Raw genomic sequence first — 9,322 nt, forward strand, 5'->3', positions numbered from 1 at the left:
GTAAAAGTGCGAAAGGCAACGTAAGTAAATAAATAAAAAATGTTACGTGCACATGCATTAGCCTTGACTAAGGGGGGATTAAGGGAGCGACGATTAAATAATTCTGCTGGTCGCCATGGAACTCAACACCCAAGGAGGATTAAAAATGATTACCAGATTACTGTAGCTGAGTTCTGGATATTGCTGAAGCAGTTTACAAAAAGGAAACAAGTTAGCGAAGTTAATCCACAAACTTAAAATATAACAATGTTAAGTAACAAAATAAACTTATTAATTAACTTATTAATTAATGTATTACACAAAACATGAATGAAACAATCAACAAAAAAATTAAATGAACTTGTTAATTAATAGAAATGAAAATCATATCACATATTGCTCCCTGATGGCAAGAATTATATGCAGAAATACTTCTCCCTTTACCCTTTTCCGCCAAAGAAACTCCATGAGATGAAGGTGGAACATTTCAGTTCTTGTCTCAAACAATTTTCGGATGTGTCTCTTGGCATGAGACCAAAAACCTTCAGTTAAAAATTTGTTTTTCTTTATTTTAGTAAATCGTAAAAACTAATGAAAAGCATATAAATTTCAATGCTAATAATTTTTAACGTATCTTCTATGAAAAACAGAAATTTAAATGTTAATTAATATTGAAACGTTTCTTCATCTTAATTATTTTTAACGTATCTTCTTTAATAATTAAAAACATAAATTTAAATGTTAATTAATATTTAAACGTATCTTCATCTTACCTTCAATTGTCTGTGTGTGGATGCTGTCATCATCAGGATTGACGAAGTTAGTATCATGGATGGTTGTGGCATGTTCATATATGTCGTTTTCATACTCGCCTAAAGTATCATGCGCAGCACAACCATCAGATATGATATGTGTTTTCGGCAAAATCTACGATCGAATTATTGGGAACAATGTTTCTCTATCTCTCCTTTCTACAGTTGTTACATTACATTTATTGGTTTTTCTTTCTACTGCCCCAAAGACCCAGACTCTGTCTTTAAATCTACCTCTGTTGTATTTTAGTTTAAAGTAGTAGGATTCATCAATTTCTACTTCTTTTGGTGTGTTATCTAAAGTTAACCCTCCCAGCAATATTGGTTTGCTTATAATATCCTGCTCACAAACTTCTCTAATAAATTACCTCCAATCTACAACGGCATGGTATGCAATGCCGACTTCTTTCGCAATTGCAGTTTGCTTCATATCTATACTCCAACAAAAAATGATCATAATTATTTGCCTTATTCGCAGACGGCTTTTTTTAAAAAAAAAAGACCCCTTTCACATGCTAACAACTGACCTGCAGCTCCGGCATACCCAATACCATTCGTCTGATAGTTTACTTTTTTTAGAAAACGTTCTAGGGATTTCACATGCTAAACAAGGGCTAGAATTCCCTATCAATCCAATGGAAGCTGCAAACTGAATATCATCCTCTGTTATTTTTGGTAAAATTGAACTAAATGTCCAATTTAACTCACTTATTTCTCGTAGAGTGAAGACATGGCCCACTATACGTTCTTTGGAAACTCGGGGACGTCCTAAATTAGACATGCTATCTATTCTAAGAGATCTTAGTAATGATTCTGTAGCAGAAAGCAATAAAAAAAAAATGAAATTTCAATAGCCAATTAAAAAGTTGTTTATCTTTTGTATAACCAACAATCAATAAGTTGTTGTCCAATTAGCCAATGAAAAATGCTTCCCTTATTTTAAAAGAAAAAAAAAAAAAAAAAACCCCGAACACTTTATCTTGTGCAGAATTTTTTAACATTATTATTTTTTAATACATTTGTACATAATAGTAAAAAAAAAAAAAAAAAAAGACTGTAATCATAGACAGAAATGACTGATTACTTAAAATAAAGAAAAACAAATTTCTTATTTTTTAATTTTTTATTTTCGTTTAAAAAAATTACATTGACGGTTTAAATACTTCAAAAACTCCTTCGAAAATGTTTTCTATTTTCGTTGTTTTGTATACGTTAAATATTATGCGCCTCAAATTATACATTGCAAACTGGGCCCAACTCTCTTCCTGATCTACATCAATGATCTCCCAAAACACATACTTAAATCATTTGTTGACATCTATGCTAATGACACGACCATCTATGGCAACACATCAAAGGCTGTAAATGACAAAGTTCTCTCTAATTCTCTCTCCTCTGATCTTGAGCGCGTGGTACAGTGAGGGAAGAAGTGGCTGGTCACTTTTAATGCATCCAAAACCAAGCTTCTATCTTTACATCATCAACGTTCTGATCCCCATCTAGCATCAATTGAAATGGATGGCTCTCGTCTTGGGGAGGCTCCATGTTTTGACAAGCTTCTGGGTTTGACCTTTACTCCTGATCTGAAATGGAACACGTACATCAGATCTGTTGCCATGGGCGCTGGGAAAATGGCGGGATCCTTCTACCGCTCCAAAAGATATCTCATTACTGATGCAATTCTCTATCTGTATAAAAGCCAAGTACATCCAAGGATGGAGTACTGCTGCCACATCTGGGCAGGAGCTGCTAAAAACAGCCTATACTGCCCTGACAGAGTGCAAAATAGACTTCGTGGTTTAGTAGTGGATGCCCTTTTCTCTTCCCCGCAACCTCTCCCCCACAGAAGAGACGTTGCGAACCTGTCTTTGTCTTATCGTTATTTCCATGGCAAGTGCTCGTCTGAGCTCCAATCTCTCATCCCCTCTCGCCAATATTTCACGAGAAACACCCATCTGGCTGAAACTACTGTCAATAATTTTCCCCACTCTTTATCTGTGCCTAAATCCAAATTTAGATTCCCTGAGCAGAGCCTCTTTCTCAGAAGTGCACGCCTGTGGAACTCTCTTCCGTTTGCCTGTTTCCCACCTGACTACAACTTGGATGTCTTCAAATCCAACATAAACAAATTTCTGACAAACCGCCCCCTTAGGTAAGGCACTCTATCAAATCTCCAATACTAATGATTACTACAATACTATCTCATTGATTACTGTACACGCAATAACCCTTATCCCTGAGTGGCCTCTGGGCCTAGATAAGTGGTGACCCACATGTAAAAAAAAAAAAAAAAAACTACAAAAGCATCAAGTAAAGATTAGATACCCTGCAGCAGAAGACAAAGATTGTCGAACATTTCAAGTGGCACCGGTTGTTCGTCCTTGACATTGCCGTTGGTTGTTTATAAATGCGTCAAATAGCAAACATGTTCGAATGTTTGTGAGCAAGATTTAAAAAAAAATATATTTACAAAACTTTTACAGATTTAAAAGAAGAAAAATATATTTATAAAACATTTCCTTTAATATTAAATATTTACAAAACTTTTAAGGATTAAAAAAAACAAAACTTTTTTCTGTTCATGCAAACCTTTTTAATGTAAGTAATAAAACGAACGTATTTAAACAAAATATATTTAAAGAAATGGGTGTCTTTCTCAGTGCGTTTTTTTATTATATATTTATAGAACTTTTTAATAAAACTATTAATAATAATAATAATAATAATAATAATAATAATAATAATAATAAATAAATAAATGGTAAAATTTTACGACGTGCCCCAGCATATTATAAACACTCCAACCTCCCTATGTTAAGAACAGCTTTCAGAATAAACACCCCTAACCTCAAAAGCCGTTCTTAACATGGTGTGGCTGGGGATGCTTATACTATGCTGAGGCAGGTCGTAAAATAATACCAAATAAATAAACCGACATTATAACTGAGAATTTCGGATGATGTCAATTAAAAAATACATAATTAAAAAAAAAATAAATAAATAAAATTATTTTAACCAAACTTTTTAATGGCAGAAACAAATATGAAATAACTGACTTGTTCGGATTTTTGCGACCAAGATTAATTTTTATGTACAGTTTTTTTTAAAAATCTTTCTTTGTGCTTTTTTTAATACAATTCAATATTTATTTAAAGTGCGATGTATGTAAGTGGTCAGTGAAGGAAAAATCCTTCTAGACCGAGGTAATTTTTATCCATAATAAAATTACAAGTATAAACAATCGAGTTTTAAAAAAAATTTATTCACATATCTTTTATAACTTTTATTTTTATAAAGATGAAGTGTACTATCACAACGTACAAATCTTTTTATAATTTTCATTTTTATTTACCCCCCCCATAAAACTTGCTATTTGCTTACTTCTCCATAAAGACAAATTAAGTTTAGCGCCCGAAATTTTCAGTTTCTAATGTTTTGTAAGTAATATAGTTCATTCGTTTTATTTTTTAAATTTTTATTATAATTATAATTATAATTATTATTAGTTTTATTAAAGTTCTGTAAATATATTAAAAAAAACGCACTCAGAAAGACAACCATTTATTTTAATAATTTTTATTAAATTTACGTTCGTTTTGTTACTTACACAAAAAGTTTTGTGTAAATAGAAAAAAGTTTTTTTTTAATCCGTAAAAGTTTTATAAATATTTAATATTAAACAAAATGTTTTGTAAATATGTATATTTTTCTTTTTAAATCTGAAAAAGTTTTGTAAATATATTAAAAAAAAAAAACATTGCTTGTGAACATTCGAGCATGTTTTCTATTTGACGTGTTTACAAATAACCAACGGCAATGTCAAGGACGAACAACCGGTGTCACTTGAAATGTTCGACAATCTTTGTCTTCTGCTACAAGGGATCTAATCTTTACTTGATCCCTGCAAAATAGTAATAAATAAATAAATAAATAAATAAATAAATAAATAAATAAATTATACTTTAATCATAGCCAGAAATTGGCGGTTTAAATACTTCAAAATCTCCTTCACAAAAGTTTTAATCATCCTGACGCTGACTAATTAACTAAAATAAAGAAAAACAAATTTCTTCTTTTTTTTTTATTAGTTTCTTTTGTTACTTAACATTGTTTTATTTTAAGTTTGTTGATTAACTTCGCTAACGTGTTTCCTTTTCGTAAACTACTTCAGTAATATCCTGAACTCGACTACAGTACTCGGCTACAGTAATCGTGTAATATTTTTTTTATTTTTATTTTTTTTTCCATTTAACGTTTTTCATTGTCTTGATTATTTCAGCGTCCCAAATTATATCTTGCAAAATATGCTTATTTTTGCTATGTCTATGCTAGTTATCTCCCTTAGATTTGAAGATCCGCTGATTGACATAAGTACCCTTTTTATGATATCGCCACGAAACGGAAATGTCATATTCCAAAAAATCACGTAAATTGATAAAGTAGTTTTATATTTTATAAGGAAAATCATTTTTAAACGATTCAAATCGATTAATGTGAAGTCGATAGCATTACAAGATTGGTCTCGTAAGTAATAAGTAATTATTGTGGACATCTACTCTTGTTTTTTACAAGATGTCGATGCGAGACAATCTCTTTTTGCTTACTCATTTTGATTTTCTTAATAAAAAATAAAATTTATATAATCTTTGGAATAATCTTTGTTCCATGACGGGTTCGTGCATCATAAAGATTTTGTGTTTATTCGGAATTTTAACCTGCTGTTCTAAGGGAGATAATTCTATTTTACTAAAGTAGATAAACAAAAATCATTTTTTTCTTACAATTACTCGAATGTCTTGTTTAAGAAAAACTAGACCACCCGTGACCCGTTGGGTCAGTACGTTATATTAGCTATGGAATTCATGTATGAGCGTGACACTTGTGGCATAAAGAAAATAGTTTTTTTTTTACATAACAGAAGCATTTCTATGAAAGTATATTAAAATGAAAAAAGAATATAGATAGATTTCTATGAGTCGTTCTGTTTATTATAATTGTTATTTTTTTTTAAATTACAGTTACTGAATTATAAGTGGTTGGTCATACTTATAGGTAAATATGCACTGAACAGGTATCATAATCCTTATTATAGTTAAATTCAAATTTTGATATATCATCTTTTAAATGAAATTGTTAGTTGAAAGTACAGAATAATAAAAAAAAACACTCTCCACATGTTAATAATGGCTTTTTAAATAGAAAATGAAAATAAAATGTAACTTTTTTCATTTAATTTAAGCAAACATTCAGTACCCATTGTGTAAAATATTTAATTTGTATGTTAATAATAAGGTCAATAAAATTAAGACAATTCTTTTCTATTTACATTTTTTGTACAATTAATTTTTTTTAAAGAAAACTTTTGTTATCCTTTTGCTTAATTGAGACTTCTTATCAGGTTCTAACTCTCTTATATCCAGATTAATTATATTAATCAATTTATTTTATTGAATATGTATCGCTGAAAAGCACGGGTGCTTAAGCACTTATTGTACAGAAAATAAATATTGTATTCATATGCTAATAATAAGGTCACTAAAACTAAGACAATACTTTTCTATTTACAACATTTTTTGTACTATTTGAGTGTTTTAAAAAAACTTTTATGTTTTCCTTTCGCTTAACTATCCAGTTTTACATCGCTCCCTTTTTCTCTCTCTCACACATACACGTAACTATTTCTCGCGTACGTAACGAAAACAGAGGGAGTAGGAGTGTAGAAATCTATGAGAGTGAAAGTGAGAGGTGTTTTCTTTCACCGCCGCTGTTTCTATTAATAATGAGTGTTGTTTTTTAAAAGGGAGAAGTTTTTTTGAAACTGCGACAGACTTTACGAAGTTGAATGTTTTTAGCCGTTAAAAAAACCCAAAAAACTATTTGATCAAATTAAATTAAATTGTTTGTATTAAAAGCGATATAAAAATTCCGGAATTGGAATAACGGATTGAAGACGTTGCTATTTACGCATGCGCAACCGGATGTTGAAAACCGGAAATCTGATTGCAAACATACAAGATCCATAGACTTTTAGTATTATATAGATTAAAAATCGTCGCATTTTACATTTTTTTTTGTTATTACTGTTCCTATTTACTTGCCTCCCCACGAGGGAAGAATTAGACACAAGGTCTGTTTTTAATGTGGAAGAAATCCAGCTCTTCAAAAAAAAAAAAAATAAATAAATAAAAATAAATAAATAAATAAATAAAAATAAATAAATAAATAAATAAAAATAAATAAATAAAGGAGCAATCTGGATAGGAACAAAAATAAAAATTACCTCAGTCTAGAAAGATTTCTTCTCCACTGATCAAGGTAAAAAAGGTGAAGTGTAATATCCAAACAGATACTACACTGTGATTTTGATAAAAAATAAAATAATAATAATAATGTTAATAAAACATTGTTTTGTTACATTAAATTAAGTAGTTGAAAAAAATTTTTTTTCTTCTTCTTACATTTCTTAGTAAAATAGAGTGACATTCCTTAGAACAATTGGTTAAAATTCCAAATAACCGATTTTGTTGTAGTTTTTGTGTGTGCGTGTTTTTTTTTTTTAATTTTTTTTGTTTTGTTTTTAGATTGAATATAAGAACCATAACATTTTTCCTCTTCCAGTCACACAAATTATTTAGAACGTAATGGATTTTGGCATTTACCCTCTACACAACTTATTTTTACATAAATCATGTTTCAGTAAAGAACATTAATTAAAAATACCACATTATACCAAGTGTTTCATACGCGTGAAACGCCGAAATGAAAATTAAGCCAAAAAATATAGCCATTATCATTGCAAGTTAGAAAAGCATTTCTTGCAAAGCATGAAAATGGTTAAACGAAATGTATTTTTATAAGCTTTAAAAATTAAGGTACAAGAAATTTATCAATTTTCAAAGTACACTTTTATAAACCTTACAAAGTAAAATATAAAAATTTAATTTAAATTGAATCTAAAAATTGGATTTATTGTACATGTTACGTATGGACGTTATGTTATGTACATTTTGTCGCACTTTAAAAAATTAAATTTATCATTTAGCAATTAATTATATAGATATATAATTTTCAACTAAGATTTTTAAAAAGAAAAACGTATACAATTAAATTTACTCTTCTGTCTATCCACGTTACACTTGAACTTCTGCATGTCAGTAGAGTTGGGGAAGCGGGAACCCGGAAGGGAATTCCAAAGTCTAGCGGTTCTGGGGAAAAAAACTACTGGAGTAGAAGGCTCTCTTACATCTAGGGATCTCAACTGTGAAGGGGTGGGATTTTGCTGCTTGTCAGGTTTGTCGGGGGTATTTACGTCGAGAAGTACTTATAGAACAGGCAGTGGGATGCTATATTTCGTCAATGGGACAGAGGCTGAAGCTTAGATGACAGTTCAGGAACTATCAGGTTGGCGACTCTCTTTTGAACCTTGTCTAGGAGTAAGAGACTAGCAGCAGATGCACCAGCCAAAATATGACAACAATACTCCGTACATGGGCGAATGGTGGTCTTATAGAGGTATAGGATACTTTCAGGGATTAATAGCTTTCTAGCACGGTAGAGAGAACCTACATTTTTTGCAGCGGTCCTGACAATGCTCTCAATGTAATTTTTCCAACTCATGTTTCCTGTGAACGTTAGGCCGAGGAGTTTAAAAGATGTACTTTTAGATAAAGAGTCTTTGGCCATTGCTATTGGTGGTAGAGAAGGTTTCTTGTAGTTATTGAAGGAAACAAGTTTAGTCTTGGCAGCATTGAATGAGACCATCCATTTTTGTCCCCATTCCACTACAGATTGGAGGTCGTCCTCTAGTGTTTCTGCCATTTCTTTAGATATGTGTTCATTTGTTTTCCTGTCGTATCTGTTACAGAGTGTGGCGTCATAGTCATATGTACCTATCTCACAGACAATTTTTGTCAGGGAGGTCATTTATGAATATTAGGAATAATAGAGGTCCAAGGATAGACCCCTGAGGAACTCCTGCATTTATATCATATTGTTTAGATGCATGACCATCAAGGATAACCTGGATTTTTCTCTTATCTTAGAAGGATTTAATTATGTTAAGTATTCTTCCAATGATACCGTACAATCTAATTTTCCTGAGAATACCTTCATGCCATATCCTGTCAAAATCCTTAGATATATCTAGAGCTACCGCTCTACCCTCCACAGCTTTGTCAAGTAAATGGCATATACGCTCAGAGATTACAGTTAGGATGTCTGCCGTGGAATGGGCTTGCCTAAATCCATATTATCGGTCACTCAGAAGTTTAGCATCTGTAAGGTGATGAACTAGAGCTAATGATACTCAAGAGGCCTCCAGAGCACTACTAAAACCATGTTTTTTCTCCTACCTATAGGAGAGAATTATTTTTTAAGTGATCAGTGAAAAAACAAAAAAAAAAACAAAAAACAAACTCAGGAGGCTTTCAGATTACAACTGAAAGCACTAAATAAAATTAAAGAGGCCTCCAGAGAAAGAAAGTTTTTGAGCTTCCCCCTAGTAGAAAAATCATTTTTTAAAGTAAGCAATG

Source organism: Euprymna scolopes, chromosome 15 (genome assembly GCF_053919585.1).
Source record: "Euprymna scolopes isolate OS-2025 chromosome 15, ASM5391958v1, whole genome shotgun sequence".
Classification (NCBI taxonomy): domain Eukaryota; kingdom Metazoa; phylum Mollusca; class Cephalopoda; order Sepiida; family Sepiolidae; genus Euprymna; species Euprymna scolopes.